Raw genomic sequence first — 18,007 nt, 5'->3', positions numbered from 1 at the left:
GGGATGCTGAGTTTTGATTGGGTCGGAGAGCTGCTGAGGTTTGTGAAAACAGTGAAGACAGAGGTCGTCATTTGTTGTCACTGACATGGAACGGACAGAGGACAGATAGTGGCAGGGCTCGTCTAGACGCAATCATGACAGAAGTGAAGGCTGCGACACTCAACGAGCATGTTCCAGCACATGTCGCGGCTGATCTAAACAATGGCGCTATCTTTAGCAGGAGGCAACAACTGGTCGTACAGGGCAGTTCATAAAATCAGCACTTGGCAACATAAACGTCTGCTGGGACCTGAGGCATGGATGATGTTTCAGTGAAAGATAAACAAAAAGTAGGCCAGTTATGTCTTAACCTACCCTCTAAAGATACAAACAGTCTCTATTTAACTTCATTGTGCATTCACCTTTGTTAATGTGACAGTTACAACTGTTGAGATGAATGTTGACTGTCGACATTCTTTGTTTCTCTCTTAATCTCTCTCATGGTTGAATACGTCAATACAAAGGCTTGTAATAGGATCATTAGTGACTAATAGAGCTGAAAAGTGACAATACGGTGGAGCAGGTTTCATTCCAGTCTGGGATTATGTGCAGCGCTGACCTCATTAATTCTCAAAGTAGAACGAGAAAGATGTCATGATGGTGTCATATGGTCCAATAAGGAGAACGGCTTGATTGAAGCAACCATACCACCAAGTCTTGTCTTGAGCAGCGTTATAAATGTTAATAAGCCTGATACCAAAACAATGTAAGCTCCTCTGCTGCAGATGTGTGAATGGAGACGACAGTCACCTCCTTAGTTCAGATAACTGAGACAATTTATAGCATTTTGATTGTAGAACAGTTAGTAGGTTAGAGAGCATCTGTGATTGTGGCCCTGGTATAACTTGATATTGGCTCAAAACCACATTTTGTCGTATCATCCACGCCTGCTTTTCAAAGCAGTGTAAAACTCTACACATGTGGACCAAAACAACTGAACAGAGGCAATTTAGATGAAGTGGCGTTATTCCTGAGCGGTTCGTTCGTGGTTGAAATAGGATTTGACCTTGTTCTGACCCAATGACAAGGTTTGTGCTAACCATCAAAAGCCTCTAAATTGATGCGTGCCTTAGAAACTGAACTGAAGCATGAACTTACAGCATACTGCGATATCATTTGTAAACCAAGTACAAACCCCTCGTGATGTGGATTACTGTTTTGAAGCCGTGCGGTTGGCATCATGGGGGTCACCATCTTGTTTTTTTTTTGGAGCCACCAGTTACCATTTTCAGATGAGAGGGTGGAGCTGACGATGATATCCTGGTGCAGGATAGTGTATCTGTTCCCAAGATTAAGAGTGTAAAAACAGACTCGCGGAGCAACACAAAACGAGAGAACCAGAAAGAGTCTGTTATGAATAACTTAAGACAAGCTCTGCTTCACGGCATCCAACAACAAGGAATCCTGAAAAGGTTCACCGAGTTCAGCGCGTAACTTGCTGAATAGGCGTCTTTGATAAAGCAAACTCCATTACAGAAGTTGATTGAGAGGCACAGGGACAAAGGTATTGTTGTGACGTGCTGTACATCCCTGCCGTAATTGGTGTCAGTGTGAATGTTCTGATTGCTTTATACTATTAATGTAAATGTATCTTTCTCCCCTTCACAATCAGTGTGAATATTCAGCTTCAGACAGTGACTCCGGGGCTGGTAAAGTAAGGTCACAGAGTTCAACATACTTAAAGTGCAACGCCTTACAAAGGACATTGACTGTATTAAACGAACAATAAAAACTGTCACAAGTTGAGGCAGTAAGTGTGACCTCAGAGTCACATGTTGTTTTCTAGACCTTCTTCATAACAAACTGGCATTTCAGTAAACACCAGACTGACTAGATTAGATTACAAGCCATTGTACTAAATGACAGAGGACGTACCCATAACAAAAAAACACAGCAGAGTGTGTTTTAGCATCTGTGTGTCATTATATGCTCTATGATTTGATGCAGGCCTTCGCACTCCATCACTCTCTCTTTATCATTTCGGTAAAACACTACCACCTGCCTCATATAACTCTCGTCTTTCATAGGTGCGTCTGCGCCCTGTCATTGTCGGGTAATTAGAGGAGCGGAAAGTGAGAGTGAATCATAAGCAGCGGCGTTTTCGCTAAGTTATACCTATACGTCTCCACAGAGGAAGAAAAGATGGAAACCTAAGTAGTGAGTGGGAGTTGGCGTGTTCGGATGAGTTCAAGAAAGGGAGGCATGTTTTTTCTCCATGTGTTGACAGGGCGCTGGGCCGTATTAGCGGTCAGGCCTGGACGGAGATAATGACGGTGAGGTCTGGGTCAGCCCGAGTCTGTCATCGGTCTTATCACCACAAATACACACGGCGTACACGCACGTGCACATTACAACACCTTTTGTTTAGTCTGCTGCGCTCAAGCGAGGTATTGTTTGCAATGTTGTGATGCCAATACCAAAATTATACGACGTGTAGTACCTCTAGTTGAGAATATGCACGAGTCTGAGCAGGCATTTATGGACACATTTCAGTTGATATAAAAAAAGCATTGAGGTTTGATAGCCAGCCCTACACTGGACTGAGCCTGTCCCATCTGAGCAGACTTATGACATTATTCTCTGAGGAGCTATTATTAGAACCAACTCTGAAAATAGACATTAACAGGCGGGTTTTATCACAAGCTCCACTGAGCAGCTGGTTGTGATCAAGAGAGAATAGAAACGGTGCATAAGAGATGCAAAACGTTTCCTTCCCTTTCTCCCGTTACGGTTTGGGTTTCTGGACATATAATGTTCTCACTTGGTTCTTACATTAGTACGTACACTCGTTGTGATTGTGCACACACGCCACATGAATAGCAGAACGTTCATGCGGTTCAACAGATGTTGAGATAACTCTAGTTTCTGAGTCCCATGTGGGCGCAAAGCTTTGGTATTTCCATCCCAAGACTTTCTGGGCATACAGCTGGTTATCTGTTTGTCCTGCTGTGTCCTGTCCTCTTCTTCTGCCCCTGTCAACTTAGAAATGTTCTTAAAACAGCTTGAGCCACAACAGATGCAGATGCATTTCCTCAGGGTTAAGAGAGGAGAGAGGAACAGACGGAGAGAGAGAGGCGTGACAGACACAGCGGCTGCCAGAGACACTTTTACAGCAGCCTTTAAAACAAACACCTGCTGCCGTGGCCGAAGCGCCTGGGGAACATCAGAGATCCTGCAGTCTGTAACCGCACGGCCGTGATTAGATAATGAAACTGAGCTAACAGAGTTACAACATTACTAATGATCTCTTAAGTCCTCAAGTCTCAATTGGGGTTTAGTATCCTGCACAAGCACAAGGAAACGTGCAACTCAAACGTGCAGGCAGGGCTGTAGTGGAGGGTAAACGCACATGAAACACTGGCTGCCCACTGTTTAAATTCAGCACCCATGAAGTTTTTAATTGTGAGTTCCTTTAACCTCTCATTGGTTAGATGTGGAGGGTGAGATGGACTTTTTCACTCATTTTTGTTGTGAGGAAGCTTGTCGTTAATTACGTAGCCTATCAAAACCAAAGCGGTGCCAAATTACAAGCAACACGCGGGTGCACTTACAAGCTTGTACCAAACAATGGCATGAAAAGGATTACTTGAAATAGGAGAGATCGCATCACAATCAGTGTGTTTACAGGAGGGATGTAAAAGCAGAGGACATCTCTCTCTTCCTTCTTCCTGTGTTTCTCTAGTTCTCTCCACTAGTTAATCGATTGCGGATGCCGTCATTCTCGCAGACTTCTCAGACCAAATATACTTGGGTAACCGTTAACGTGCCCGGGTGGTCTGCACAAGTTAAGTCTAAGTGTCCTTGGGCAAGATACTGAAATGATGGTGCTATTTAAAGATAGAAATATTGTGGGGCGCTCTGGATAGAAAGCACCTTGCATGGCACGGCGGCCTCCGACTGAATGTGTGTGACATATGAATGGGTAAATGTGGCATGTGTTGTAAAAGGCTTTGAGAGGTTGGTAGACTAGAAAACTTTTGAATGCAGTCCATTCATAATCATTTAATTCAACCAAACATTAGTATGCAAAATGCATATGGTTAAAGGAGACGCTTTGCTCAAACGTACGGAGTGTTTCTTGTAGTCGGGTGAGAAAAAGGTTAGATCACATTCCCACCACAAACAAACAAACCAAACCAGAATTGGTGATGGGACCAAGATTACTTCCTCAAAAGGGTCTCGGTTCAGTGTTGTGTTCAACTCAACTCAGCTCAATGTTATTTATACAACACCTTTCATACAAACATGCAGCTCAAAGTGTTTCACATAGCAAAATTGAAACAACACAAGGCAACATAAACAAAAATATATCAACCCGAACGGATCGCACCACGGGGGAATACAAACTAGAGTCAAACTATCGGACAAACGCCCCAGAACAAGCACAGCTAGCACAAACATTTGCAAACAAACGTGTAAGTGAATTGTGCTGCTTCAAATCATAATATGACCGAAAAAGACCACAAAGTAAGCAGCTAGCTATAAGCCATCAAGTGAAGCCAGAAAATAAACTGATTGAAGCGATCGAAGCACCGAAGTTCTCGTGTCCGATTCTCCTTAAAGAGAAAGGAAGTTGTTCACTAAATGGTTGTCTATATTATGTTAGTTTGTGAGACATTGATTGTTAAGTCATTTTAAAGTAAGTCTTGTTATTGAGAAAAAGACCATCTATATTTGAAGCTGATAAATTTAAGAGTAGTAGTTGACAAAAGGTAGAGATTACCCACGCGTCTTTATCGCTCCACCCCTGAGTACAGTAACAAATAACTCTCCACCCAACAGGAATCAAACCCTTGTCGCAGCTGAGAAGATCTGTCTTCTCAATCCCTGACTCGGCCCACAGTATTTTCATTCCAGCTGTGCTGTAAATCTTTCCGGTATCAAACGGCTGTAGAAACCCTCCGACAGTGAGCCAACTGCGACTTAAAGAGTTAGAAAATGCAATTCGATCTGCAGCGGTTGTGTCTTTTTTCACATTACATTGCCGCAGGGGGTTCGGCGCAGGTTTGACATAAGGCAGACTCGCACAAGCACACACTGACACACGGGTCACCACTTGGCACTTTAACTCAAACACACATTACGCAGAACACCTTTCGAGCACATATATTCAATCCTGAGACAGGGGAAGACAGGAAGTAAGAGTGGGAGGGATGGAAACTGAAGGAGCGGGGAGAAAAATGATGGCTTTCCCTCGGGGTGACGCAAACAGATCAGCTTTAAACCAAACAGTCTGACATATTTGTGTCTATTATGTCAAAATACGATACGTTAATTGTAGCACGAGGAATACAAACGATAAGTGGAAGGTGGAAAGATGAGGAACATGCAGTCAGAAACAAAGGTATAGTTGGACATTTTGGAAAATAAGCTCCAAGAGACTCCAGGAAGTTACTGCTCCCTGCCAAGAAGAAGTCTGTTGCATTCAAACTGACATATTTATACTTGCTGACCGACATGCTAAATATCAGGTGCACCAGTGCAACCAATGAAAATGTTTAGTTGCAGATTTCTGGCTGCATGTGCGACCAAAATAGTCACACCCTGGAGCCCAGTATAGCTTCATATTTACTCTTTAAACATGAGAGTGAATCCAATCAATCATGTCCAAATCTTCCTTGAAAGATCTGCTAGTTAATTTATGCTAATGAATAACTTTTCATGTCATCAAAGGGATTTTAAGCAGCACATTTTGAAGCGGTTCTAGCAGGGCGGAGAATGTGCCAACATTGTGAGGAGTCAGATTTTAGATTAAAAGGACCACCCATGAATTCATCAACAGTGACCTTTATAGGGCAACTGCCATATTAACGTTGACAGGCGTTTTATTAGGCGAGTGAAAGAGCAGAAAAATCTTGTGATCAAAACATAGAGCATGTGGTTGTCTGCAACATTTCTACAGAGGGGTCTGCGGGCCCTTATAAACTCTTTGTACTTTTATCAGGCAAGAAATCACATGTAGTTATTGCAACCTTTGTTCTGACATGTCTATAGTTTCGCTCTCTATCGCTGAATTGTTATTTTCGTTGTCAAACTGTTGTTAAATTCATCTACAATAAACACAATATCAGAGGGCACACATCTTAGCTGACTGTGTGATATTTAAAGAACAAAATGCGACTTCCTTATATGTCAAAAAGGGCTAGTCAGTCCACTGGAAAACAACCTCTGCTCCTCCTCGCACTTCCAGCGGATCTGCCGCTGCAGAGTACAGTGTTTGCTTCCATCAGCAGGCAACCAAAATTTTGGATAGCATAATAGTAGCATCCCAAAATCTGGCTGGTTTGGCTCAGGCTGCAGCCAAACCTACGGAGGCCTGGATCCACAGTGGCCTCGCAAAACAAACACAACTTGGAGGTCTGGCTTCGCTTTCGCTGACGAACGTCATTATGCACATCGATTAAAAACAAACACACTGGCAGAGAGAGACGTCCAGCTTTTCAGTGTGGGCCTACGGGTGGAAAATCCCCATCCGACAGAGAGAAGAAGACGGAGACTACTGAGAACTGAGGCTACCCTTGGATAAGATTTGTCTTATTTGCTGGCTGACCTGTAATGCCAGCTTTCCGCTTAAACAGCAACAGAACTGACAATGAAGCTAAATGACTTTCATTTTACCTCTTCTGCCGTTCCACAGAGCAAGTGAAAGAAGAGAGTGGGGATTATCCAGGTTCATGCAGCCAGCTCTATTACTGTTATTAGTGGAGAAAAGCCAAGATCCAAACAGAGACGGCCCCCCCCCTCAAGAGTACACAAGACCGATCACTGGTCAGACAAAACAGCCACTTTTGCCAAACCTGATTAGGCAAGACTTCACATATTTTGGTCAATTCTCTGCCCTCTTCTTTAGTATTTATCATTTAAAAAACAGACACAAAGGACATTACTCCACACTGTTGCATACAAACAAGTGTGACAAAGACTGGCTGAGACAGAACATAATGCATTACCACATCCCATCAGCCAATGGGAACTCTCAATATGAATCAATGATACAGAAGTCAGCGGTTCCCACACTTCGGGGGTAAGCGTGTCCACTATATCACACTTGAATCACATGAGAGCACATGGGCCACTTTGTACCAACATAAATGACTAGCTGCATTAGCATAGCAGCTAATCATAAATCCTACAATAGTACACACACGCACACACCTCAAGAGAACCAGAACCCAGTCGGGCACTGGTGTCATGTTGCAGACAGGAAACAGATGGCCTGCTGCGGGAGAAAAAGCTGAAAAAAGCATGCCAAAGAAGGCCAGAGAGAATGCTTCCCTCCCTCTTTCTCTCCCTCCATCATCCCTTCATCCTCGGTTGGGAGGCAGAGGAAGACTGAGGCCGTGGTGGTGTTTGGAGGCTAGATCAGTGGGCTCTGGCTCGAGATCAGAGTGATGGAGCTCTCGGGGAGACTTTTAAATAACAGCCCAGCATGGTTCTACTGTACTGGGCTAAGCTGGGACACACAGCCTGCAGGCTATTTAAGACAGGACACATCCCAACGGGTGAGAATATATTTTAGGCATTCAGGGAATAATATCGCTATCAAGTGCTGTGTTTCATATTAGCACTACAAATATACAGTACGGGCTACATTTAAAGTTTGTGTGAAAGAGAATAGCTCAAAGTTAGTGAAGTTTATGCTGACACTCTTGCTGCTTTCCTGCAGAGACTTAGAGGATCGATACCACTCTCATTTAAGATGAGTTAAGCTAGAGCCAGGGGGCGATTAGCTTAGCTTAGCATAAAGACGGGCAACAGGAGGAATAAGCCTTCCTGGCTGTGCGAAGTTGAAAATTACAGTGACCAGCATCTCTAAAGCTCACTTAAGTTGTATCATGTTTGTTTTAACCCTACACAAACAGAAATGTAGAGACGAGCCAGCTAGCCCCTGCCCAGTGGTGTGGCTTTACAGGGAGCTAATTCCTGTATTTCTTGGTAACCTGTTGTTGAACATAGCAAATTTCTGGTTATGGTACATAACTTCTCATAAAACCACAACATTGTTATGCATATTTTTGAACACTGGACATAACAGGCTAGCTGTCTCCCCTGAGATCTCAGAACAAGGTGGATACTGCTAAAAAGAAAGGTACAGTATGTAAGAAGAGGGGTCAGCAGCATCACTGCTGCTTACTGTAGCTGCTGTTAGCTCATTAGCTCAGATAGCCATGTAGCTACAGGGTTAGCATGCTAACTTCAGTAGATATCTCTGAAGCACAGTACACTGACATCTTTTATATATAACGTCAAAACTCTTATTTCTTCTTATTCTATTGATAATTTTAGTTAATTCATTTTTGTATGTTTTAAACTAAAATTCTAACATATTGCACCCTTAAATAAACAGACAGTTTTGACAAATGATCTTAACTTTATTTGGAAGTAAAACTCGATGTAAGTGCAGTGGTGTTGCAAGAAATGTTATGCTACAGTTTGGCCGTTTTTTCTATTTCAGCTAAGTTTGGCTAACCTAGGGCTTTGGTTTAAAACCTCTCTGACTGACTGAAATCTTGTGTGTCTTGTGCCATCTGACTAATTACATTGTTGAGTGCAATATTATAGATAGAAACTGCTATCTTTATGTCACTCATTCTCAACTTGGCATCCTGAAGAGGGTTGTGTGTTGTTTCCAGTGGTCACCAGATGGTTGAGGACAAAAAAATTGGAAATGGAGGAACAGCAAAAAGTTGAACACTATCCATCACATTCAACAGATAAAGTTTACTTCCTCCAAACAACCTCCTGACCTTTGCCTAGTGCACTGGACTGACCCATCGGCTGCTAATGACAGATAACCTTTGACCCTGAAAGCAGCAATCAGAGATCAATATTGTCTTGAGTAAGGCTGCCCTCCACAGAGAACGCATTGATAAGTGAGCTGACCCTGGCTGTTGGAGGTCGTGATTCATCACATGTTTACTTGAGCCCTGTGTCCTGTGTTTTCTGAAATCTCCAATCTCAGATCTTTATCCTCGTGAAACTTCTCATGCCGAGACCATGTCAGATCCTGTGATGTCCACACAGACTCTAAAAGTTATCAGTCAGCAACTCTGAAAGATTTTAAGTTTAATCGATTAAATTTGGCTGATCAATTGTTAAAGAAACATGCTTTACAGACTGTCGTTGTCTGCCTTATACTGTACATAACACTTCTTTTGACCAACTACAAGTATGCCTCAAAGCATACATCAGCAGTTATTTGCTTCATAAGCATATTGCAAACCTTGAACTGTAGACAGCAATAAGATAAAAGTCATCCCTAAAAGCTTCCTGCTTTATTAGATATCACTGACACAAATCACAGCAGATGTTCTTCCTTCATCTGAAAAAACCTGCTTAACATCTGCAGCTAGTCATTTAATGCTTCATTCAAAAACCCTGGGCTGTAAAATCTACAGACATCATTAAGCATGTCTGCTAATTTCTAAAACCTGAAATACAGCAGCGATAAAAACTACTAAGGCCAACGCAACCCGAAACACATGTTTACTGTATACTGAAACCTACCAAACGTGGGCCGACTTAAAACACATGTTTAGATTGAAACCTCCTCCCGAAGTCTCCTCAGTGAGACTTGGAGTCTTAATTAAATTTGCACCCTGTAATCCTGCTGTATAACATTTCAACCTTTAATGGAAGTCTTGGTGGACTGTTGGGGAGTGTTTGGGCTTTCTGAAAGTCTCCAGACTAAGTGCTCTGTCTCCTTGTGTCTCTTTTTGTTCCTCTCTCGATCCGATTAGGCTGTAAACAGTACTGGAAGTTGTTATGCTATCCGAAGAATACCAACGACGGCTCATTCAAACTATATTTCGATGATTAACTACTTTAAAATATATGTTATAAATATCTCCCTCTCTCTTCTGCCAATTTCTTTTTCCCACGATGCCACTAAATCCTCCTTTAAATCAACTTTCTCTGCCTTCTTGTGCCCGCGCAGCGCATGTCTCAGGACTCATAGCGATCCTCGCCTCTCAGAACAAATTGAGTTTAATAGGGGTGAGGCAGGGTGAGCAGAGAGGGAGGAGAGGGGAAGGCGAAGAGAGGGCTGTAAAAACAGACCACATGCTACTCCATGCCAGTCCCTATGAGGAGAACTGCAGCATTACTGCCTCTGACATTATTCCTTACACCAGATCCAACAGTAACATACGCTAGGATGGCAAGAACCAACACACCCACACTGGCACTGACTGGCAAAAATACATCTTAAAGAGACAGTTCACCCGAAAATCAAAAGTACATATTTTCCCTCTTACCTGTAGTGCAATCTATCTATCTGGCATCAGTATTGTACAAACGTAAGTACAACGAAAATGAACAATCGTGTTTGTATCGACGTGTACGGACACTGTTTAGATAGTCACAGCATCTAGGCAGCTGTCAGAGAAACGTAAACTCACTCACTGACTTTCAAAATGTCTCTTGAGTGTAAATTGCACTGACAAACACCATCCATCTTCCTCCCTGCGCAGCTTAAAACAGTCTCACCTGATGGCAGATACTAGTTCACCCACGTCTCACGCACACAAACCCGGCTGGACAGGCAAGTGAGCAAACATACACACCTTTGGCAAAACACTGACGTGAACACACATACTTGGTATGCACCTGAACACTGGCCTTTTTCTGCTCTCCTCACGCTGCAATGCTCCGGTTTAATTAACTGGACTACTGCGAAGGTTCTCCTAAGGCCAGCACATCCAGGAAAACACACACACACACACATACACAGACACACACACAGTCAGAAGTGCAGCGTCCTTCACCCTGACCAGGGTTCCTTGAAGAGAAAATTAATTTTTCCTGGGTGAGCATGGCTCACTAAAGGGCAACTAAAGAGGCAGAAGGCTGCTCAATAAAGCCATTCAGGAGGCTCTTTGGCCTGAGCATGAACTGGACACACACACGCTGTCTGGATAACTGGACAAGGCAGCTAACAATATACTTTATCAGCTTGTTGTCACTGCAACATCAAAAAAATGACACAAACGCAGCAATGTAAAAACTCTGCTCAACTCTAACAGTAAATCAACATCAAGCAAAACACATTGTTCAGCAGAGGGGGCCAAGAAAATCGAAAAACAATGTAAGAACTGTGTTAGCGCTTCAGGCTTCTCAGATACTCTGTCGTGCCTCTTGCTTTATAGAGTGTGTGTTTGGGATCTTCATGTGTCTATACATGTGCACGGCCTGTTGCTGTTTTCTCGGCTCTCCCACCTCGCTGACCTTTTAAATCTAGCAAGATCCAGGGGACTTACCCCCACAAACCTCGCTGGGAGATAAACGACTCCCCACAGCTATGAGGCTCCTCAAATCCCTCAATCCAGGACCGGTCCGGGCAATAACAGAGACATCAGAGGAGTGAAAAACACTGCTCCTCCGGGAGAAGGCAGAACTTGGTCAATGGACTATAGAGTAAAGGGCTCTGTTTTTTGGGAGCCGATCTACGGTGTATAATAATTGAGATCGGGGGTCTCTTGCAGCTGATGGGGAGTAGAGGAGGCATAGCATGAGGATGTATAGGTATTACTGAGGCGGTGGTGGGTGGAAGTAAAGACTGGGATAAGGGGGACAGGAGAGCCCCAGCACCTCCTGTAAGCAGCTGCATGTTGGATGCCAGGAAGTTTTTTTTTTGGTGTGGGGGGCACATCTGCTTTGGCTATCAAGAGACCCCCCTCACTCTCCCCGTGCACTTCAAAATGACTTTTACTTTTTAGAAAGAGAGTAAAGGAAGGAAAGAGGGAAGGAAGGAAGGGCAGTAGGACGGAAGGAAAAAAAGAAAACACCCCTCTCGGAGAACTGAAGCCATTAGGAATGCATGCTGGGCTTCGAAAACAGAGAACAGAGAAGAAAAGGATAAAAATCAAATCAAGGGCAGAGAAAAAAGACCGGGGTTGGAAAGGAAAGAGGGCTTTTGCTTTTCTGCGAGAGAACCAGGCCAAAGCTTAGTACAGCGCCAGGTTCCATTCAGACTAGACAAAGTAAATAAAACCACTTGATGAAAAAGAGCAAAAGGAAGCCAATGGATGGCGGAAAGAGCGTTCCAAACAGGGGGGGGCAGGAGGCTACACGAAGTTATAAAGACGCAGAGAGGGAAGGGAACAACTGATTTTCTGTTTTTACAACTGAGCAGCCGCCTTATCTGATGGCCGGACACAGACTCACACAGATTATCGCAGGGCTGTCAAACATGATGTCACGTCGCTGTGTGAGGAGGCGCAAAAAGAGAGAAAAAGAAAAACAGAGAATCGTTTAATTATTCCTAATGTCATCTCGATCCACCCCTGCATCTCCAGAGGACGCCCAGACTGCTAATCTGGAATAATAAACAAAAGCGCGTTAACATCCAGCTAATCAAAATGAGTGGTGAAGTGAGCGGGCAGGCTGGGCTTACTCCTCTTCCTGTTCCTGTGCCGTCATTCAGCTCTCTGGCCTTCCCTCTCTTCTCGTAACCCAAACCGCACACTAATTCATAAATTACAAACAAAGAGTCCCTTGTGGTTTGGGAGGGACCGGGCCGGCACTGCACACTGGCGCTACAGGGGAACGGCAACGCGTCAATTAGAGGGAAACCTGGTCGACGGGGAGAGGTAGGTGTGGATGCGTGCACACATTAAAGCTAACTCGCACAGTCGGAGTCTCAGGAGCACTGCTCTATACACATGTTCACAACAGACAGGAAGAAAAACGCACACACGCCATTTGGAAGCCATCGAAGCAATTTTGTCATTTCGGTGCCCGGGAACTGACTGCGCCATTGTCTGGTGCAAGCCGGTTACTCAGTCCTGTTTACGAGGGGTGACGTGTGTGTTCAGGTGTTGCGCACGCTGTTGTGTCGAGCTGAAGGAGGGCTTCTGTGGAGAAACACGTGCCGAAACGCAGGAGCCGCCGCTGCGATTGCGCATGTGGACTAAACACAAAACATATTTTGAGTTCAGCATCGGATGAAAGGAAGCGATCGTGGCCGATTACGCTGGTTCATCTCAGTTTACAGGTTCTTTGATGGCGATAAACTGAATTTACTGAAATACCAAACCTCTTGTGAATCTTTTATGAGCTAAATGTTCTCATTAATGTGCAATTTCACAGAAAAACACAACTAAACTCAGATTAACTAAAGCAACAAAGACATCTAACCAGATGTTCAACCAACCAATTAGATGAAGTCCAGGTTTTAAATGGTCATACAGCAGTGATAGAAGAGAGAGAAGAAGAAGAAGGAGAAGACGATGAAGAAGATATCTACCTAGATTGCCTCTGATTTTTTTTTATCATTTTCCAGGAACATCCGTCACAATGTTTATCTTCAGTGTATTACACTCAGCATCCAGTCATCTCTTTTTTTCTCCTACCAGATATTTGAAAAGGTCACAAAAGGGCGCACATCCGAACATTTTGATCACTCGGTGCTGGACAGAATCCAGCACCTAGTGTCCAGAGTCCAGAGTCCAGACGCTTGAGTAATGCTCCCATGAACATTTAGGTCCTCCATGTGACATTTCAGTCACAGGCCATTCCTCAGACATGAAACCAGTGCAGAGACATGCCCAACAAGTACCTGTACAGGAGGGTCACCTGACAGTTTATGTGACTGCACAAGTGAAAAAACATTTCTATTAATATTTGAGCGAGGAGCTGTTTGTCTCTGTTGTATCTGTTTCATAATTTACTGAATATCTTGGTATATCTTGGGGTTTTTGGTCAGACATAACAAGAGATTTTCAAGACGTCACCTTGGGCTCCGAGAAACAGCTTTTTTGAAAGTTCATAGACCAAACAATGAACTGATTAATCGAGATATCAATCAGGCAGATAATGAAAACAAGTGTTCAAAGAAAGGGTGTCGTAGGGTTTTGGAGATAAGTGACATCTTTCCTGTGAGCTCATCACTGCTGCCTGCTCTGAGTCAGCACCAGTGTCTGCAGTGTTTGAACGACTCGCTGCCCCTGTTGGTTTGACTGTATTATGCCCCCTGTGGTTAAATTACAGTGGAGTCTGCCTGATTGCAGATCATCAGGAAAAAACACTGACCATCAATGGAAACACACACACATACATGCTGTTAAAGGTACCAATACTGAGCAGGGTGTTGTCAGGTATCACTGTAGTCATGTGCGCGTCTTTATCTAGGTGATCTCATGCGGTGAACGCTTGTTTCCTCACATTTCACTGCAATCCAACTTCCAAATGATGAAACACAAAGTCACACCAACATATCTCCTCGTATGTTCTCACAACCTCTGCAGTCAAGAGCCGAGACAGCAATGACATTCCTGAGAGCAACACAAGGTGAGGCATTTAAACTTCCCAACAACAAGGAGAAGGCTGAACAGCCCGATGATGGACTGACTATGCAGAGAAATGATTCTTAAACATCCAAACAAGAGTGATGGTAACAAGAAAGTCTCACAGCACAGAGAGATTTAACAGCGTGTTCAGGCAGAAGACGAGGTGACACTTACACACACATTGCTGAATGGAAAATCCTCCGGGGATCCAGGCAGCAACTTTCTCTCTGAGCGTGTGTTTGTGTGCGGCTGTCTGGCTTGTCAAACACTGCTCCCTCCTCCTCCTCCTCCTCCTCCTCCTCCTCCTCCTGCTCCTCGTCCCGCCACTAGCTTTACCGTGAAAACAAGCGCTCACGTGAATAGTCCACCGTGGGTCCGACCAGAATGAGAGAGCACGGCCCAAAAAAGGGAAAAGAAAGAAGGACGGGAGTGTGGAAAAAAGAAAAGAATAGCCCCTTTAAGAAGGTACGCTCCTTGATGGTGACTCCCACTTCTCTTTGGAGCCAAATGGAGTTTCTTCTCATCCACAGAGTTTTTCTAATGCTTCTCCTCTTTTAGTTTGCCCTTCCTTCCTGCTCTCGGGGAGAGAGAAAGTTAAACCCGGCTTTAGACAACTGGAATGTGACAGCAGGAGAGAGCAAGGGAGAGAGAACGAGGTGGTGAGGGAGGGAGAGGGGGAAAGAGAGAGAGAGAGAGAGAGAGAGAAGAAGGGACATGAAGTGTCCACCTCTACAGCCCACTGCTGCGTGAGTGAGCAGTCAGAGAGAGGTAGAAAGGGGGAGGGAAGGAGCGAGCGAAAGAGGAGGAGGGGGCTACGAGTGAGTGAGAATGACTGAGTGAGAGAGAGAGAGAGCGAAAAAAAAAAGAGAAGGAGTCCAGCTCCAGGAAATGACCTGAGAATTTCATTCAGCTCAGTTTGGGAATCTGGGAATGTTGTGTGTCAGAGCTGGAACATGCTGCTCCAGGCTGCATGTAGGTGAACGCACACAGCGGGTTGTACGATATCACCGTGTACACCGGGAGACAGCAGGCAACAGGTTTTTCCACCATTATAACACGATAACTGTCGCTTTAATATCTGTGTGTGCGTCAACAAGCAGGACTGCTGTATGGCAATAATAAAATCAATTAAGAAAACAGACATTCTGTTTTCTTAATTGATTTACCAGAAAATGAATGACATTGTGACATTAAGTATACCAATACGGCAATTCAAATGTGCATATTTCACGATAATGGATTTAATCCATAGTGCCCACTTTCACAGCTTTGTTGTTTCCCCTGTACAGATTTGAGTAAAACCAATTATTTACATAAAGATGCACGATAGTTTTGGGGAAGAAATTGTGATAACAAGAGAAAGATCTGACCTTAAAGGACAACAAAATTCCATACTGTTTTACTTTGTTTATATGTGGCGGACCCTGCCACCTTTCTAGCTTCAAACAGTGTTGGACCTTATAATCCTCTGAGAACAGCATGTTTATTCAGTCATGGAAAAAATAAATATTTCTTTGTATTATTGCCTCATTAATATTGTAAATATTGAAATTCTGAATTTGAATTTCTTCTCCAAAACTACATAGTGCCCCTTTAAGACGGACGACATGACAGCTCCCAGAAAGTACAGCTGAAACATCTCGACTCCCTGACTGCAGTACAGGTCATAAATCCAGCTCCATGTTAACAGAAGGATAAATACATTTTTCCTAACGAGGGTTTCAAAAAAAGCTGTTTAAATGAGATAATGAGATCTTTGTTTTGTGTTTATACAAAGCAGCACAATGTCATCGTGAATAAAGCTGATCGATTTCGGAGGTGTGTGCACCGACTCCTCTGCAAGCCTCTGAGACCTATAGTTACCCAGAACACCCCTCTCTGCACGGATCCACGGAGACATTTAAATGTATCCTGCAGAACTATAATTCTAGCTTAAGATGGCCTGGGAATTTCTCCCCTCGGTTCCCACCCCCTACACTGCCTCTCTAATTCTTCCCTCTCCCTTTCTCCCTTCCTCTCCCTCTGTCCTCGTCCACCGCAGGAGGAAAACTGAAACCAGCCACAGACTGGAAAGCATTAGTCTCCCCCCCCCCCCCACCACACCTCCTCCGATCCAACACACTCTACGTACAAACGAAAACAAGAACGACGGATCGCAAAAAGAGCAGGGAGTAGTTTTCGCCGTGAGCGCGGCGTAGTGACACGACAAACAGCAGTGTGCACAGTTTACGACTCCGTGAAGCTGACAAAGTTGGCAGCCACTTCTCGTCCAGAGCTTTGCTTATTTTGCAGTTTCCAGCCCAACAAAGAAGCAGTTGCTCATTTGGGAAAACGGGCCAAGCAAAAACCACAGGACGGAGGGGGGGAGATGTTTGTGTGTTTGCATTCAGTTTGTGCATGTAGTGTATAATCTACTTGTGCTTGTTGTTTACGTGTGTAGGTATGTTTGTACATGTGTACACATGTGTTTGTGCGACTGTACGAACTTGACTGCATGCTCCCATTATCCCGCATTTCTAAAGCAGACAAACAGCCTAAAGCCAAACGCAGAACATTCCTCCGCTCTGGAAAGCGCTTCCTATGTTGGGGGCTGGAACGGTTACAGGGACATAAGTGGCTTTGACTGGAGCGACAGACCCGACCAATGATCGTCAGAGAGGCCCTCTCTCTCCCATTACCATATAGACCAGGGATGATGAGACCTATGGCCTCGACAACAGTCCCAAAGGGGCCTTTTAGGAGTGGGTGGTCAGTACTGAGCCAGTGGACCAGACAGGAGGGATGATAGACACTAATTATCTACTGTCAGGAGACCGTCTGCACCGTGAAGACAAAGGGGGATGGCAAAACAGTGGGCCATTCTGCAAATTAGAAAAAGAAAAAAAAAATCCTGAATTATGTTTTATGTGTAAGTCTGCTTTTTGTAAAGTGAGTCAATAGAAGTGTAAAGCGGTATGAAATGGGAATATAAAGGTACTTGATTGAACCAATGAAATCTGCTTCACAGACACATCATACATTTTTACCACTGCTCAGGTTTATCTTGGCTCATCTTAACTCAGCTGATGTTGAATTCCTCAAAGTGTAGCACTGAGGTCATCACTGAGTTGGCACTGATCCTATCACGCTGCAGTCACCTGTGTTATCTGTCTGTATCGGTGCAGCCCTCTGTTGCTGCTTCCTCATCTTTATCCAACAGACTGTAGATAGTGGAACCAAAGCGTCTGGCCGACACACAGTCTAGTTTCCGTTTCCAGTTTTTCTCTTTTTTCTGTTTTCATTAAAGGGACTTTTTAGAGCGCCACTGGCTCAGGAGAAAAGAAACATCACTGAGTTCTGAGCACACGTTGGACTCATATCAGTCATGGACTGATATGACATTAAGAACCATGACCCCAAGTTACGAAAAATACTATTACTGCAGTTTATTTTTTTAATTGAGAAGATGCAATCAGCAATTTAGTTTCTTTTGAAACTATGTTTTAAACTGCAGTTTACAAGCACAGATTATAGACACTTCAATAGCACCACATCAGAAACAGTATTGAGTCCTGTTTATCTATTATTATTTATGTCTTGTTTAACATCTTCTGAACCATTGGCCCGCCTTTCACACCGGAACACCAGTCACACCAGTCGTTTCAGTGACATTTGAGTGTCTATGCCCAGCCTAGAGCCCA

The 18,007-nt window shown here is 43.9% G+C and overlaps 1 protein-coding gene across 2 annotated transcripts in view; it reads right to left on the bottom strand.

The window, feature by feature from the left end:
• The window catches only part of eva1aa (eva-1 homolog A, regulator of programmed cell death a), a 75,630-nt gene that overhangs the window by 15,975 nt on the left and 41,648 nt on the right, over positions 1–18,007 (bottom strand). Inside the window, exon 1 of one of the 2 annotated variants that reach the window (XM_084376938.1) lies at positions 14,502–14,616. The exons of the other annotated variant lie outside the window; for it this stretch is intronic. The gene's annotated coding sequence lies outside the window, so the exon portion shown is untranslated. Of the gene's footprint in view, positions 1–14,501; positions 14,617–18,007 lie in introns of those variants that run through there. 2 annotated transcript variants of the gene reach the window in all.

Source organism: Pagrus pagrus, assembly GCF_965226575.1.
Source record: "Pagrus pagrus genome assembly, chromosome: 16".
Classification (NCBI taxonomy): Eukaryota; Metazoa; Chordata; class Actinopteri; order Spariformes; family Sparidae; genus Pagrus; species Pagrus pagrus.
This window is presented reverse-complemented; position numbering and strand designations above follow the sequence as displayed.